The sequence below is a fragment of the Stigmatopora nigra genome, chromosome 16 (genome assembly GCF_051989575.1).
Source record: "Stigmatopora nigra isolate UIUO_SnigA chromosome 16, RoL_Snig_1.1, whole genome shotgun sequence".
Taxonomy (NCBI): Eukaryota; Metazoa; Chordata; class Actinopteri; order Syngnathiformes; family Syngnathidae; genus Stigmatopora; species Stigmatopora nigra.
The window spans coordinates 382,778-400,822 of record NC_135523.1 but is presented as its reverse complement, the minus strand read 5'-3'; the positions used below and the strand labels follow the sequence as shown (position 1 = coordinate 400,822).

The following is an 18,045-nucleotide window of genomic DNA, read 5'->3' as shown; positions in this document are numbered from 1 at the left end:
GATTTATTACTGGAGAAAAGTGGTGAAGCGACAAATTGTACTGGCAAGCAAGCTAGCGTAAACTTTGCTCCAGTCCGTATTGAAGTGGTGCCAATACAAATGGTGTTTACCATTAAGGTCGCTCCCCATTAGTGGCTTCTCTTTGACGGCCTGACATTTGGCTGTAGTGACACGCGCCCCCATTGACTCATCGATTAGCTCCCGCCGCGCCGACTGCGCCGACGCTTTAATGACGGATCACACGGCGCCCGCGTGTGTCCGGCTGGCCCACCGGGACGCCCTCCAAAAGCCCGCCGCCATACAACTCCGCCACCGCTCGGCTTATCGCGGGCAAACAGAAATCTCTCCTCGGCTAGCCAGAGATGCTAAAATTAGACACTGCGGAAGGAGGGCGGGAATACTCTGGCGTTTTGGGGGGGGGGACTAATTCTGCTTGAATTTTAAAAAATTTGGGGGGGGGGGGGTTGCTACAAATGTGTCGCCTCAAATGTTACCATTTTCAGGGGATTTTAGCATACAAGCTTATTTTCAAAAATGGTCTTTCTACTATACTAACCCAAAATGGTCAACAAAAACAACAAGATTGACATCGAACTGTGAACCTATGAATATATGAAGTAGACGCGACTGAAAATATGAGCGGAAAATCCCAACGACAAATTTTCTGGGGGTGCCGTAGCCCCGTAGACATCTCCGGCTGGTCTCGGCTCGCCGGAGTTGAGCCAGAGTTCATTCCCCGCGTCCCAATTAGCCCGGGCCGCGCTCTCTCCGCTGGCGCGCCGGCGCCTCCCGACGGTTGCCTGGCGACCGGCGGGGCTAACGAGAAAGGGGAAGGCGGCGGACGGCGGGGGAAGAGATTGACGGCGGCCGTCGGAATCCCCTCCCTGGGAAAAGCCTCCCGACGACGCTTATTAAAAAATATGACACGCAGAGCGGGCTGCCACAGGAGCTCTTGAAAAAAGACCAAGGTGAAGAATTTCAAGTCGACATTGTGGCCCTACGGCTAGCGTTAGCGCTAAACCCGAGAAAAGCTCCAACGGCCTGTCGCTCATCCCAATGGGACAAAATCATGCAACAACAACAACCACGTTTTAGGAGATCCACGATTCAACGTCAAACTGATTCTAAAATAAAAGGCTATTGCATTAAAAAATGTGAAAACCAAGATCAACAACAAAGTGTTGGCAATATCTCCAAAGATGCTACGTCAACAAAGCTAACGTTATTCCTTGTGATGATAGCAAATGGCTGGCTTTGCTACATTTCCGTGGCAGAGCGAGGGAGGAGTTTAATACTAAAGCCAAGGAGGCGGATCCCACCCGTCAATCAATCCATCAACCCGGCGCTCTCACATTTAGCGTCTCTAACCAAGTTAATTGACACGTTTCCGCTGGCTGGGGGGAGGATTGAGTGGCACGGGCTGGGAAACACGAGCCCACGCGCCACCCCCCCCCCCCCCCGAGAGCCCCCCCGATACCCGCCTCGACCTTTTCTCGGCGATAAACCCGACGAGCTGCCGAACGCCGCATGAATATTTCAGGCGGCTAAATTTGGCGTCCCGCGGGAGCGTTTGAATTCGGAAACGAGACGCCGTAATTCCCCGGCCGATTTCGACGGCGCGGGCGACCGTGATGGAGGGGCTTTTCAGCGTCGAAACGGATCGGACGTCTCTCGGCGTCGACGGAGGCGGGGAGGGCCTATTTTGGCGCCGCTCGGGAGAAGGAGCGAATAAATAAAGATGGCGTTTATCAGTGGGTTCTATTCCCTGGACGCCACGTTACATAAATTCATGAGATTATTTGGGCTGCGTTAAAAGCGCCGCGAGTTCATCCGTCGTTCAGAGCCAGGCGATGAAAAAAGGGTCGGCCGTGTTGTTGTGAAAAACACGATTCGTTCGTTAGGAAGTTTGAACAAGGTGACACATCAAAACTCGCGTTACGAATTGAACTAAAAGTCAGCTAGAGGAAAGTTCCACGCCAGAGCTGTAGGAGGTGCTAATGAGCAAATGACAGATGGGGTTTATTTTTCTGTAGGTTAACTTCAATGATATTCCAAATTTGACATGAATTTGATCGGATTTAAACAAAGCGCCAAAACCCAAAAGGCAGAAGATTCCATATTTCAATTCCGTGGCTGTGTTTTAAGAGGCGTGTAATAAGATTAGAAATATTAGGAACTAATTATGCAGAGTCAGCACTCTTCTTTTTTTTTATGAATCACTCGGCGTTGAAGTTTTGAAGTGGCGGCGGAGGAGAATAAAACAAGACGATAAAGACAAACGAGCGAGCCGGTGGAGATGAGAGCGCGCCGCTCGCAGATTAAAACGCGCTTTGATGAAAAATGAAAATTACGGGCCAACTCCACCAACAACTTTTTTCCCGCAGATTATAGATCATATTAAAAATAAACTAGCAGTAGCTACAATCCTTTTTAACATTAGGTATATGAATAATATCTCACATTGGTTAAATTTTTTATCAGCCAACAAACATTCTCGTCAACTCTTTCAAATAAATTCCCATTTTTTTTCTCGTCCATTTTTATTGGGAGAGAAACTGCTTTTATGCAATGAAAGAATAAAAGCCATTTTTTTCTTATCAGAAGAAGCCCTGGGAGAAAGAAAGGAAAAAAACCCACGGGTTGAGGATAAGATGGCGTGGGACAAAACTAAGCTGTCTCCACTGGGGACATTTCCTTCCCCTTTTGCACCCGTGACTTATTGTTCTTTTGCATGAATGAGCCGGGCGGCGCACGGCCTTCGTGACAAGCTCCTTTTTTTTCTTCTTCTATTTGCGCTAATGTCGAGCGACGTTGGCGGCGAGCGTACCTGCCGGCTCAAACGCGGCCGTCTCATCGGGCTAAGGACGAGACGTGTGACAGCCATTGAGGAAAACAAGTTCCGCGCAAAGGGTTAAAGACGCCATTGGCCTCCCTCGCGTTTTTCCCATTAGCTTACTTAGCACGACGAGGCGGCCTTTTTGGCATTCAGTCCGGCCACGCCAAGCGACCTCCTGATAAGCTCGTCCTTCGCCGCCCATTTGATTAATGGACGTCAATTAGGGGCGGCTGGGGGCGGCCCGCCGCCCTTTGGCGTGCTCCCAAATAACGACCGCATCGGCGAATGGGATGCCGGAAGGCAGATTGCGAGTGGGGGTCCGGGGGGGGAGGGGATAGGAGCGGATGCGCCGCCGGTTGATCAAAGGCCGGCGCATCTGTCTTCATCAAGGCTGACGTTACCTTGGAGGAGGTCCGGTTAGTCCGTTATTAGCGCTTGGCTCTCACTACTCAACATAACCACCAGTCGACAATATCCACGATCGGTTGCAAGTAACAACAAATAACTACGATGAGATTTACGTTTACGCCATTTTGAAACCTGCGATTTCCGATATATATATAGAAAAAAATGGTAGTAGTTCTTCCACAATGCAATTTTTACCCGACGCCGTCCTCCATGAATCATGATTGGCTTTGAATCAACGCAAAAAAAGCGGTGCATTCTCCGCGGGCGAGCGCCTACTTTGATATTTCCGTGCCCGCGTGTAATCAAGCCCCGAGAAGCGGCGCTAGTTAACGTGGCCAGATGACGGCAGGGTGGCTCCCGCCCGCCCTGCAAGGGAGGCCACGGCCAGGTATGTTTAGCGCCAAAGCTAACCGCAACACGGTCACGCAAGGGATGATAAATGATGAATGAAGGAACGTATATAGATAGCAAAAGCACTTTGTCTAGTTATTGCACACACGCTAGAAAAGCAGCCGGCCGGCTGGCCGGCCTGAAATAACAGAGAAAAGTCAAATGGATTTATCTGTTGGCCTTTTTCAACAAAATGGCGCTCCACAACTCGGGCTGAAAAAGGCAAAATACTCCGAAAACCGCCGTTTTTCAATACGCACGGATGGGTCGCCGTGGCGCCGCGACCTTCAGAGAGTATGGATTTTTCCCGCTGGGAGAAAAAATACGAGGGTGAGCCAGAAGACGCGGGGAGAGGAGAAGGCCAGCGGAACCAGACGAAACCGTGACAAGACGCTAGAGCAAAAATAAGAATAAGGCGCCTCAGCAATTCCTTAAACGCCGGCGGCAAGTGGATAGACTCGCGGCGGGACGCTGTAAGGTGACACGTCGCCGACGGCTTTGACGTCTATTTTTATTGCTCTGCGCGGCGGACGCGCCGTTTAAACGAGAGAAGACAATCGCCGCCCCGTGAGCCTCGGCTGCTAAAGTGGAGATTGAAACCAAAAATGAGAAATGGCTGACGTTGGCTAAAGAGCAAGAAGACGGAGGCCAGAAGCGGGTCAAAATCAGGAATATTGGAGATGAAAATCAATCCAGACCCCGGCGGTTAAGACCACAAGTCGGTCTTCAAGAAATCCTAAACTGAGACAAGGCAAGACCGGGACTTTAGGCAATCAAAACAAAGAGCAAGACTTTAGCAAATCAGACCAAAAGTGACCCCAACAACAACAACAACAACAACACGACTCCACACTCCCTAACGGTCAAGTTTGTAAACTTCAACCTTTAGCGTCTTAATTGCAAATGGGAAGAACACGAAGCCGTGACATTTACGCCGGTTTAAAAAGCCGCCCTCCTTTATAGGCGGCGTCCCGGGATGGCTAACGAGCCTTAATGTCCGTCCGAGCGCCGCGCAAAGTGCTTTTTAAATCCGACAGCGATGGGCGCGGAGGTGCCGCTCCACTTTATCGGGTTACGACGGCTCGGGCGTAAAAGTATACGGCCGTGATGCCGGGGATCGAGTTCCCTTGCGCCGCCGCGCCGCCATGTCCGACGATTCATTTGAGCGTTATCGATCCACGTCTAGCGCCCTCTCCAATTGCGTCCCGGGTCTCCGATATCTCCCAGATTGGCGGTGGCCTCCGACAATTGGTTTTGGGCTTAACGCCCTCCTCCCCCCGACGGACTTTATCGATCCCACCGCGAGAAAGAAGGAAGGAAGGAAGGAAGGATGGAAGGATGGCTTCCATCGCCCAGATGGGACTTGAAATGTCACGGAGGGTATGAGAAAAAAATGGGCCCTTGGACTTTATGGCTCTTGACCCGCAATTGGATGGAAGTGCTAGCGGGCGATAAAAGGACACGCAAGACCTCATAAATGGACATTTTGTAGGATTTCTCTTTTTATCCTCCTACGCTACAACAGTTTTGCTGGCATATTAAAAAAAATGGTGAGGTTAGCACGAGGATTTGTGGAAGGAATTTACTCCGTAAAAGCTTATTACAAAAAAGAAAAAAATCAGCTGGTGGACAGTTTAGCTAGTTAGCGACATGGAATTTGCTACCATGAGAAGACTTACAACAAAGTTAAGAATGTAAGCTGGAAAACGTGTCAATATGTTCATTTAGAAAAAACATGGCGATTTTTAAATCATCAGTCTGCCATTTGTATCTAACGTGAGAATCCAAGAATCTACTACTGGACGTCCGCCATCTTGGCTCTTTGAAAATCCTACGACGTTAGAGGCTTTTCCCAACGGCCCGGCGACGTTAGCAAACAAATATCTGTCTTTGCGCCACGTACAAAATCAGAAGAGGCTCCATAAATAAACTTCTAAATATAGCCACGCCACACCACCAGCCGTTGCCGCCAGAAGGGAATTCAGGTACTACGCGGTGGTCGTGGGGCCCGCTCGCCAAACGACAAGGACGACCGGTTTTGGTTGCTTTTGTGCGTGGCGGCGCTCCTTCCAGATCAATTATTCCCCCTGAAATAAGTGGAGGCGGCCATGAAATATTCAAACGGCAGGCAGAGCGAAGGCTTGAAAGCCTTCCCCTGCGTGGGGGTGTTGTAGCTCCTTTATTTTTCATGACCGCAGAAGGACGCTTTGGGACAGCTCGACATTTTATTTTTATTTTATTTTTAATTTAGTGGGAAGCCACGAGGAAAGGTCTAATCGACGGTGAGGTTAGCCACGGCCAAATACGCGTACACGAATTAGCACTTTCCGGCAATCGACGTTAGCGTACGACGACCTCGATGTCGCGTTAAAATTTGAGGCGGAAGGAATCCGTACGAGCTATTTTGCTTCCGAGCAAGTTTCTTTTTGAAAAGTTTGAGCAAGACGGGTGGTCTTTGGGTCTTTGGCTCGTCCATCGCGCTTGTGACACTTTTCCATTGCGCTGACATGTTTCGCATTTGCTCTACTTTAATGACTTGCCCGCTTTAGAAGGATGGTTTTCCACACTCGGAGTCGGAGAGAGAGAGAGAGAGAGTTGATTTATGGCCGCTTAATAATCATAAATCAGCCCAAGGCCATTTGAGGTTAGCCAAAGTAGTGGCGGCGGCGGCGGCGAGGCCACTACGGCGCTTTCGACCATGGAATTAATTCCGCTTATTTTTTTTTTTCTGCACTCCCAACAAACTGTCCGTCTTTGAATACGGCGGGACCTTGAGATTAGAAAAAAATAATAATAAATGAGATGTCAAAGTGTTGCCGGAGAAAGAAAAACGCAAATACTAAGATATAACGCTATGCCTTGTTTGGACAACAACACCATACGTGTCGATTCAAAGATATTAGTTGCGGTTTTTGGAAGATTCCCACCCCCGGCTGCTATTTTTCAGCGATGGACACCCCTAATATATATATATGTATCTTTTTTTTTCAATTTAGCAGGACTAGAGACGGAAAAAGGCCAACGACCTCCGAAGCGGCGCCTCGCTCTCAAAGAACCGTCAAGACGAAATGCAAGTGGGCGCCACGCTAATTGTTGTCGGCGTTGGACTTGGGAGGGCCCATTAGCGCCCCCTTCAAGAGTGTTGACTTTGAGCCCGGCACTCCAAAGGGGGTCGGCCAGTGGCTCCCCCGCCTCCGCCGCCGCCGCTTTCATCCTACGGAAAAGCCACTTGTGAAAAGATCCCGGCCGTTTAAGCGCTTTGTAAGGCAAGGTCGTGAGCCCGCTGCAAATAAAAGGCACCTACTACTTCTTCCAAGAAATCACATTTGATAAATCACTTAAAAAGTCGGACGAATAATGAAAATAAAAGTTCAAGAATGTTTTCAAATTCGAACGGCATTCATGAAATCCTTTTATTGGCTTTTCTTATTTGTGTGTGTGGATTAAAATGCAAATCCACTCATCTATTCCTCTTTTTAATAACTTTTGCAAGAGTGATTTGCATTGTGAATTTAAGCCAGGGCGAGTCTTCCATTTGATTGATCGATGACATTTTTAGGATGCAAAAAAAAACGTCCGAATCGCCCCGAGACGACCCGCCCGGCATCGAACCCTCGACCCCGGGACTGCGAGGCGGACGGGCTCACCGCTCCAAAAAACTAAACACTGGAATGAGAAGCACGTACCAGCGCAAAGGAATTGCCAGCTAAAACAGGTTGCGTTTGTATTTTGTTTTGATGTTGTTATTTTTTCATTTGAAGAAAAACAAAGCGCAAGATTAGCGTCCGAGTGGGTTTCCTGTGGGTTGCGGCCCCGGGGCATCTAGCCAAGGCGCATCCTAATGACTTCCCCTATGAAAATATGGATTTTTTTTCACCTGGGCTGTGATGATTTGTATTTGTATTTATTTATTTGTACAAAGCAGATTGAAGGTGAAGGCAAAGGACGCCCGGAACACCAAAAGAGTGGAAAAGGCCAAAGATTGGCTCTTTTGTTCCAATTCTTTTCAACCATCCCAACGTTTCTTTTGGCGCGGATTAAAAGCGAATCCTTGGAAATCGATAGAAAAAAAAAAAAAAAGAAGAGATGGGCGCCTGGCTCTCTCTTTCCATTCAAATGTTCCAAATTGGCCTGACGCGTCAAGTCCTTGGACCGCCGCGTTTGATATTCCGTTAACGCCCGGCCAGCGATTGTTACCGCTTTCCGAGCGGGTCGATGGAAAAGGATGCAAAAGGCCGCCATTTTGAATCCGTCTCAAAATCACCAAGGTCGAACCCATGGCGATGCCATAAATGTACAAATACGTTGTCGTTGTTATGCTAACCCTTAGCGCGGTAAGAACGTGTTATGAAATCGGTAAATATTTTAAGCATTTGGATTCTGAAGGCAGAATAAATGAATCCATATTGTTCATCTTAATAAAGCATATTTGACTTGAAAGAAGGAACGTCTTGTGAGTATTAACAAGCTTCACACACAGAGAGAGAGAAAAAATCTCATTACATGGAAGTGCTTAGCGGATGTCAAGCTAGATGACGTTGGATTGGTGGCTGCCCGATTAGCCGCTACTATCTCCGCGGGGGTGATTGATGGCGGCCCCTCCGTCACGCTGCAATTACGACGCTCTGACCGGATGTGTTTGAAGGACGCAGGGATGGAGGCGTGGCGTGCTACAACACGGGGAACGCATTTTAAATGGGGGTACAGACAAAACAAGACCGTGCGCGGCGCTCGTGACTTCGGACTCGAATCATCTGCGGCAAATATCCCCTCCGTCTTTTTTTTCTTTTCCTGTGACAAGTGGCCGCGGCGCGTTCCATATTAATAAGGACGCCCACCAGGCGCAAAATGAAAGCCACTTCTTTTGTTCGGCGGATTGCGACGGGCGCGTTGTCACACCGGACGTGACTTTGGTCTCCACCCGGAGAGCGCGGTTCAATGACAATCCATTTTGGAAAAAGGCAAATTTGGAGACATTCGTTCCGGCCATGGGAAAGGGTTGACGCTAGTTTTGTTTTCTTTTAGAGACGCCGCGGGGTTATTTGCTCAGACAAATGGAACTGAAAAATGTTTCTGGGCTGAACTGATGTAAAAATGTACAATGGCGGCCACTGCTATTTCCACGGGTAATCAGATAGGCGAGAGGCGGCGGCGCCAAATGAAAGCGGAAACGATGCTGACAGACTCCCGCGGCCTTTCATCAAAAGGTGGCGCACAATGAAGAAAAAAGACTGGTAAGAAATCATCTATCTGGATTCATTGCGCTCATCCCAACTTCCTCTTTTCATTTCCCCGCCTCATTTTTCTGCCGGGGGTGACGGACAAGAACAAGAAAAAGGAGAAGAAGAATGTGTGGCGATAAGTTGACAATACCAAAAGAAATAGGAAAATTGCCTCCACATTTCCAAGATGATTTGTTTTTTCAGAGCAAGACAATATGATACGCTCAAAGGCGGCCATGACACGACTTAATGGTGAAATATTGCCGCTCGGATGTGAGCGTGCATTTTGCGTGCATTTTGCGTGCATTTTTCACCACGCCAAGTGTCCGGGGACTTTGTCATTCTCGAAACGTCTCTGGTGTTCCGCCGGCGTTTTCAATTATTCAAAGTATTTACTTTGCGTGGCCGCCCGCCCCAGTCGGTGCCTGAGATGCATCAAAGGCTTGTCACTAGGAGACCAATCAACTTAGGCGCTGTTTAAGCAAGATTGTCTGTTGGGCGCCGCTGAGGAACAACTAAAGTGCCATTGGAAGGGAGGGAGGAGCTTCCAACAAGACTCGGAGAACAAGTACAGATCCATAAATTGGCCCCACACCAGAATTGACTGAGACAAGACCGCATCCGTTCCATCCATCTTTGTGAATATCGGCCTGCGAGGAAACCATAAAACACCCGGCGGAAAATCCTTTTGGAATAAAAAGCTGTCTTTGTAATAGCGTGCGGCGCTCGTAAACTGGAATTTCCATGTTTAATGGCCGCGCCGATTGTTTAAGGACTTACTAATTGAAACGTCTCAAACGGCAGATGTAAACGCGCCGAAATACAAGAGCACGGTGAAATATTAACGCGTCGCCGCTATTTCGGGGGGCCGCAGGAGTCGGATGACGGAGGACCGGCGGGATGGATGGCGCCCGCGGGGAAATGCGGACGCCGCTTTTCTCTGTGCAACCTGCTAGCTAGCTAACTAGCGCCTTGCCTGAAAGAGAGAGAGGGACTGAAATAATCTGGGGATAACCCACTTTCAATGTGGGACGCCTTCAAAACAACCACGTTTAATCTTGAGATCCCGAATGCGTGGCTCGTTTACCAAAGCGCAAAATCACGTGATTGGAACATTTGGGGCTCTTTTAGCAGAACCCCAATAATACTGCACCCCATCATCTCAAATTCCTTGTTTTGGAACTAAAAGGGCATATTTCCTAAAATGTATCGACTGACTTTGTTTAAAACGTCGACTTGAAAGAGGCGCGCTTTCCAAATGGGACTCGATACGCTTTCGCTGAGAAAACATCAAAGTTGTAAAAAAAGAAAAGAGAAGAGATAGAAAGGCATTTGTTTTGTATTGTTTTGTTTTTTTATGGAAAAAGCATCAGCTTGTGTTCAAAGAATGTGGCTGACAAACAATAGTCCACTTTCCGAGGGCTTTTTAGTTAAAAGCCTCCTAATGAGAAGCTCGTTTACGTGTCAAGTGTTTTGTTGACGCGCGGCGCCCTGAAAATCAGTCTTCGCCTTCGCCGCCGTCGCAGTCATAAAAAAAAAAAGTTGTCGGCTTGTCGAAGCGGCGCCTTCCGCCAAACGAGGAAGTTGTTTATTGGCGTCGCTCCCCGAGTTAACATTTCAAGGACACTTTACTCTCTAAAATTAATTCATTCAGCCATGGCCAATTTATTTCCGAGACTACCACCATTAATGAGAAATATCTGACTTTTTTTCCATGCTTTATAGGACTGCAATAGTCACTTTAGTAGTAAAAATTCAAGAAAAATTCGGTAAGAAGTAATGGCGGGTCAACGATGGACGCCAGGACAAAGACCCAAGTGGTTTTACGGGTAGGTTCCCGAGTGGAAAGGAAGCAAATGCAGCATATTTTCCTGGAGTCAACCCACCCGCCCGCCCGCCCGCCTATGGATTTCTTCCCAGGCGAAAAAAGACAAAAAATAGCTTGGATAGATGGACGGCGAGCGAGCGCCTTGTAAATCTGCCGTGGCGCCGACTCATTTGATTTAGCGTGGCAGGATGCCACGCCAACGGATCGCCCGTGATTGTATTTTCCCCGAACGGAAGCGCCTGAAACGGGCCACACTCAACGTCCGCCGTTGATGTATTGCGCTATTAAGAATAACTTGCACCCCCGCCCGCGCATTGGCCACGTACTTTGGTATTATTTGAGTGGCGGCGGCGTGTTTGTAGCGCTTGTAGGGCACGGCGTGAAGCACGCTCAGGCGGCTTTAATAGAAGCTTCACTCGGAGCACTCTGGGAAATTCCATTTTGGAGCCAATGGCCGGTGGCACTATTTTGGCCCAGATCAATTTCCGTAAATGCTCCGGTGGGGCTCCAAAGCTTCCCCGGGCCTATCTGGGAACGTGTTGGCTGTTTTAGAAATGGGAAGTAGAGGGGGGGGAAGCAACAAAAAACTACCCTTGAGAGACCTTATTGTGTACAGTAAAAAAAATAAAGAGCGCAGCAAAATGTTACACGGGATGATACACGCGTGGCCATTTATCACCAGGCTAATTTAGTGTTCCGACAAAGCTCTTAATGTTGTTGGCCCGCAGCTTTCACGACACCAAGGGTACGGCGACCACTACCACGGTTACTGAGGTTGTTTCCCTTGGGGAAGCCGCCAATGACTAAAGTATCATCTCCATGTGAGCTTCATGGAAATAGGAGCAAGGTTAAATGCATAACACGCATATACTTGGCCCACGTTGACCGATAAGTATTGTAATGGTGGCTCCTATTGTCCGTTTGGAGAAAGAAATTAATTCATGCCCACACGCAGCTTTAAAAGAACGGTGTTAAACGCTCGTTTGGTTAGCAAAGGATGCGCTAATTGCGTTCTTGACCACAACTGGAAGATACACCAACGCTTATGGGACTTACGAGCAAAACAGAGAGAAGCCAAAACCAAGACCAGAAAGAGCACGACAAGAGCAAGACTGAGACTACAGTTTTGTGCATTCTTTTGCTTTCTTTTACTCCAATACTCGGACTACAGCCCACTCCCATCGATCCAAATAGCCTTTGTACCCCCTGAGTTTAAAGTAGGACTTTACAACAACAAGATATAATGTTTCCAAACTTTTTAACCGAGCCCCGAAAAGTATAGCAGTAAGCGGCAAGCAATGGATCCAGACCTATCCCAGCGACGCCAACCAATTTGTTGAGACGTAAACAATCGGAACCAACTATTATTTTGTGCATACGTTGTGAGATACAAAAGTGTGTGTCGGGAATGGCTAAAGGCCATAAAACAAGAGGATTTCATGAATATGGATTGATACTACGTGGGCGGCGGCGGTGGCGAGCGGCACAATGGCACCGGAGAAGCAAAGGACGGATATTCACACAAACGCACACACACTTTGTCATCTTCCCGCGATTATCAATTCTCAAACGATCCCGGCAAAAATACGACTTGCAGACACGTGACTCATAAATGACAATAAAGTTGCTGTCACGACCCGCTGTTAAATGGGCCTCCACGTTTGCCTAGCGAGCTGTTTTTGACACGAAATGACAAAAAAATACATTTAAAAATGCCTTCTTTGGGGGGTAGTCAATCGATGGGGGTCAAAATTCAACGTTTTCCGTGGGAAACATCTTTAACGACGTTGGCATTTGGCACGCTGGGCGGTCTCGCCGTTGTCGCCGACGACAAATGAGGCCCGGACGTGGGCGTCGTTCATCACGGCGAGTAATGCAATAGCGCCGTCCAAATTTCATGTTAATGCGCTGTTTGGTTACGCCGTAATTGGATCGCAATTTACGAGCAGAGGGATCGGGCCCGCTCCCCCCCGGCGTCGGACGACAAATCAATCTCCGTGTTGGCCCGCTCGCTCACTCACCGAAAGCTCCTATTTTACTTTTATGGCGGGCGCTATACCACTGGTGTCAAAGCGGCGGAGCGGGGGCCAGATCCGGCCTGCCACTTGCTTTACGCGGTCTGCAAAAGTAAATGTCAGTGGACTTATGTTTTCAGGCATACTGGACAAAAATGACAAAGCACGAAAATGAGGTCTAGACCAAGAAAATGAGAGCCATCTGGATTACAACCCTAATTCAGCAGACTATTGACAGCCTCCCCACCACCCCTTCAATCCACATTCCCCCAAAAGGATAAGCCCCCCAGACTACTAGTAAAACCTTAGCGAATCCCTCCTTGTGGGCACCTTTCCGCGGGTATTTGGAAAAACAAACGTCGGGTGGCTGAATCTCTCCAAAGCTCCGATAAGGCGGCGCGAGTACAATTGGACGGGGGGCGGGAAAGTCGCCCCGCTTTGAAAACCCCCCCTAAGCCCCTCCCCCGGCCTCGGCGCGGGAAGGAGTTTACTCGGAGAGCCCGGCCGGCCACGTCTCAATATCCCCCCCCCCATTGGCTTTAGCCGCTTTCCTCCCCATTTGCCCTCCCACGTCATGGTAAACGAGCCGGCGTTGCCATGGCGATAAAGGGAGAAGCCTTATTTTCTCCGTCGAGCCTTTTAATAACGCATTTATTTCGGCGTGGCGGGGAAAAATTGTCAAGCCAAAGAGTTACGACGCGCTATCCAATCCTAGCGGAAATATTTCATGGTGCGCAAGATGTGATGGATGTGATAATATGGACAGGAATGGCATTGCAAGAATTACAATAAAAAGAAAACCGAGCGATAGCTGCTGCCTTGCATATGTAACTGCTGAAATATCGGCCAATAAAAAAAAAGTGCTTACCTTAAGTTGGGCATCACTTGGTGTTGAACTTTACTTTAAAATGGCGCATGCTGCAAAAAAAAGAGAAAACATTTGATACTTATCCAACCCATTGGTGCTTATTTTTGCACATTTTAACTGGTGAATAATAGGCAATATCCATAAAAAATATTTCCCCGAAAGGGTAAAGATGAAAATGCATCTTTTCAAAAGGCGAAAAACACCTGCTTTCCTTTGGCCCCGCCCTCCCCGCCACTCTGACACACGTGCGCTAACACAAACGATTAACTTGACACATTTGCCGCTCAAAAGCGAGGAAAACGTGAGCAGAACGAGCATAAACGTCTTTTCTCAAAAGCGACAAGCGTCTCCGTCCAATGACGAGGCCCATTAATCACGCTGCGTCTCTCAAAATTGCCCGGCTGACTTTAATAGAGAGCGACTGCTACTATTACGCTGGGACATTAGCGGCCAAGTAGCGCCTGGCTTGGCATTTGGAAGCCCATAAAGCCAACCGCGGAGGAATTTCACGTCCCGACCTTGGACGTTTTGGCCGAGCGTTCCATTAAGCGGAGAATGGGAGCTTGTCGCCGTGATGAAGAAACGACGGCTCAAAAAAAGACGAGAAAGAGTCTCCGGAGATGGAACGTCGTCATTAGCGTCCTCTCGCTACGCTAGCTGCTAGGGAGACGGAAATAGCTCTCGAAACCCGTCCGAGCGGATAAAAAAAAACAACTGGGATTTGGGACTTTAAAAATGCACGTTTCACGACCGCTAAGGAGTATTCCCCTCAGTTTTCCAATCCTTTTGTATTAACGCTACTTGTTAAATCCTTCGCGGCGGCTACGCTTGACTCCATCGCGATTCCCGCTTGTACGACATCGAGCAAAACGATGACTTGAGCGATCTCGAGTTTGTTCTGGCCGCTGGGCCAATAGTGAACGGTTTTGTCTTTTAATTAGCATGTGTAGCGTGTCAAAAACTAGCTCAAAAAAACATCCACATAAGTTTGTTTTGTTTTTTTCTACCCGAGATTTCACGAGACATGGCGGCCTGTGAGGTCGAGCCGGGAGACGGTACGGTGGAAAAGAAAGCAGGCTTCGGTAGAAGATGCCCTGTGGCTGCTGCAGTAATAAGGAGGAAATCAGATGATAGCTGGTGAGAAAGAGGCACGAGTCCAAGCTAACAGCCAGGTCTCCCCGTAATTTACTTCTCATTCCTCTAGAGCGGCCCGGTTTTATTTGCCGGGGCCGGCTAACCTTAAAGTCGTCCTCCCACGCACGCGCGGCCGGCGTCAACGTCTTGCGTGCGTGTCTAAGGCGGGAAAGAAAAATGAGCAGCGACCCGGGAATCCCAACAACGCCACCTTTTCCGCCTCTTGGCCTCATTAAAAATCCCCCAAGATGAGCGCCTGGAATGTATCGGACCTAACGTTGGCCCGACATGAAAGCGCGGATTTCAGAGAGAAATGTGGAAAGCGGTCATTGTTAGCATTAGCAAAAGATTCTGAAGAATCTTAAAGCCGTGGTTCTCAAACGTTTGATTACGGCATTTGCATCTCTGAAAGCTCTTTAAAAAGGGAAGCGCCGGACTCATCCGTCCCGACGAGACGCCGCGACATATGTCGGATTGACTTGTCGGCTGGCGGAGACGAGACGGCGGCGCCGCCTTTCAAGCGAACCGCAGAGGTAAACATGAAGGCGAGCCGTATCGCGAGCCACGTAAGCCCAGTGCAAAAATAAGCGGGCTATTTTTGGCGAGAGCCTTCTTCCCGTCGCCGGGCCTCTCAGGTGCCCTCGCGCAATAGCGTCGCCAAGAGAGTCGCAGGTAGCGCTTTGACGTAAACGCCAAACGCCATGCTGCAAATGTCAGATGTTTGTCGAGGGGAGCATAAAAAAAAAGCGGGGTGGAATTATCCACGCAGCTTCTGAAGAAACGCCACATCTACAGGGATGAGACCAAGCTACTTTTTTCTTTTTTTTTTACGGGGATTGTGAAAGCGACAGGCGCTAACGGCCATTTTTGCTACTAGTACTCAGCACTGAAGAAAAAAGGTAGTAATTATAATAGCTACTTCCCAATTTTTCAATGATCTGGTCTACATTAACCGTGTTATTGGAGGGATGACTGTCCAAGGCATTCTTTTTAACTTTGCTATCCAGTCTGGAGCAAAACCACATGAGGCGCCTATCTCAGCGGGAGTCGGAGGCCACGCGTGCTCGTCTCCCGTGGGTTCCCTCCGGTGACCGGCTTCACATCTCGCATCTTTCAAGTATCATTTCTTTTTTTTCAATATGCAGCAAAAAAAAAAAAAAAACATCTCAAATGAGGTGGCGGTCTGTTTGCACACGCAGGATCCTCCCTCGCCCGTTTTCTTTTTACGGAGGAGCGGCGAGGGAGTGGACGGGCTGCTGAAAAATGTCACGGAGACCACTGCGGTCACGCCGCGGAAAGCCACTGGGATTTTGGTGCCGCCGCCGAGCAAATACGCGGGGAAAACCTCGACGCGCGTCTCCACGGGCAACGGAAGCTGAAGACGACATTGGGAAGGCCTGAAAATACGTGTGAGGGTCGCGGGGGGTGCTGGAGGCTATTCGAGCTGACTTTGGACACCCTGAATTTGTGGCCAGCCAATCGCAGATTTTAACAGTGTCACAATGTTGTTCTTCTACTTTAAATGTGGTCAAATGACTAAAATAGGCACGCATTTTCATATATTTTGACCCTTAATGTCCCACGATCAACATTTTTTACACATGTTAAATAATAAAAATCCTGTCAGAGTATTGGAAAATAAAACATCAAGACTCAAAATATCACCCCAAAAAATAATGATTTGGGAATCAGCAGATGATTCAATGGACTGTCATTGCTATTTATATTATTCCTCACTCATTTAGATGACCAGATTAAATTGGATAACATTTTCTTCATGCCATACCCAATAAATTCATATTGTTACAATAGCAAGAACTGTTGAACATCATTATTCAGACAAATACATAGCAGGAAAATATGTTTGGTACTCACCCTGCACTCCTACAAAGCAGTTGTGTTCAATGTCCTTTTTTTTTCTCCGCCACTTTTAATGGCTTGAGTTGGCCGGATTGGCTCAAACATATCGGCATTTTTGTGCGTCCAGACGTCTTTGTTTTTTCGTGACGTCCATTTGAACTGTAAACGAACGAGGCTCTCAAATGTTTTCCTGCATGGTTCAAGTCCATTCATTGTCTCACAATAATGTCAATGTCCAGTTGGAAATGACCTCATGTTGTGGTCTGTATTTGTGTTGCAAAAACGTTCTCCGGTCCGGAGAGATCAAAAATCAAGTGTCCACATGAGTTGAGGGAGTCATCTCTTATTTCATAATCCTTCTTGAGTCGGTTTGACTTGTCTCTGTTAGCATCAGCGTGGGAAACTGTGTGTGTGTCCCGTGTTGACTTTTTCTTGCAGGTGAAGGCAAATGCACGCTTCACGAGCCGGAGGATGAAGGGGAAAAAAAGCTTGCCGTTATTTGTCCTCGAGTCTTGAGTTTGTCGCTCCAGCTAACCGGACGTCGGTTAGCTAACTCTACTCGTGACTAGCATGTTTGTTAGCAGTAGCTTGCGCTATATTCATGCACTGTTTTTCATATTTTTCGAATGCATAAGTGCTTAAATTCTGTTACCGTTCATGAAAACGCATGTTGGTTGTGGAAGTGAGCGGGGTGACTAACGCATTTCAGTACACTCGTTGTTAGCTTCGAGCTCGTCATTAGCATAGATCATGTAGCATGTCTTTGGTGGCACTTTTCATGGGTAAAAACTCACTTTTTGGGGGGTTCCAACTGGGTTAAATCTTTCTTAAACCTTTTTTCTTTAGTGGCGGAATGCCAAAAAAGCGGATTAAAGTCTGTTGTTTTTGTTTATTTGCAGGAAAGCGGAGGAGAGCCGTGATGCACATTTGGTTGAGCCGATGTTTTGTTTGTCACACCTGTTGCCCGCCCTAATTAGGTGACCCCCGATCACTACCAATTCGTTTTATCGAAATAAGATTTTTAAACAACTCCCACCTAAATAAAAATAAGTTAGGACTGCTTAAAAACGCAAGTTCACGTGAAAATTAAATTTTTAACCGTGTATTTATTTTAATTTTAAATAGGACACAACTCCGCCCATTTTTTAACAAAACGGGACGTCCATTGCCGTCAATGTTAACTTAAGCCTCTTTTCTACCAGTCGGCTCGGATTTTACAGCTTTTTTCCGTTGTAAAGTTTATAGCTAAAGCACCCCATTTACTGTGACTGCTTAGCCCTGTCTCCATTTAGTGGTTTAGCTCACTTAACTAAAAATTCATGGCTATTCCATTGTTGTGTTTATGTGCAAATGTTCACTCAACATGATTCCATTAGAGCAAAGCAATTTTCCCCCAACAAAAAAAAAAAACAGTTCAACCTTTTTTTTCCCTGATAATAATAACGAGTCCAGGATTGATTTTTCCTGAATTAAAGCCTACATGG

At 47.8% G+C, this 18,045-nt stretch overlaps 1 protein-coding gene across 2 annotated transcripts in view; it reads right to left on the bottom strand.

Moving 5' to 3' along the window:
* The window catches only part of cdh19 (cadherin 19, type 2), a 74,698-nt gene extending 57,154 nt beyond the window's left edge, over positions 1-17,544 (bottom strand). Inside the window, exons 1-2 of one of the 2 annotated variants that reach the window (XM_077735629.1) lie at positions 16,577-17,544; positions 13,568-13,617 (exon numbers count right to left, since the gene is read on the bottom strand). The gene's annotated coding sequence lies outside the window, so the exon portion shown is untranslated. The remainder of the gene's footprint in view (positions 1-13,567; positions 13,618-16,576) is intronic. The other variant, XM_077735627.1, reaches the window with a different exon arrangement.
* Positions 17,545-18,045: the final 501 nt, after the last annotated feature.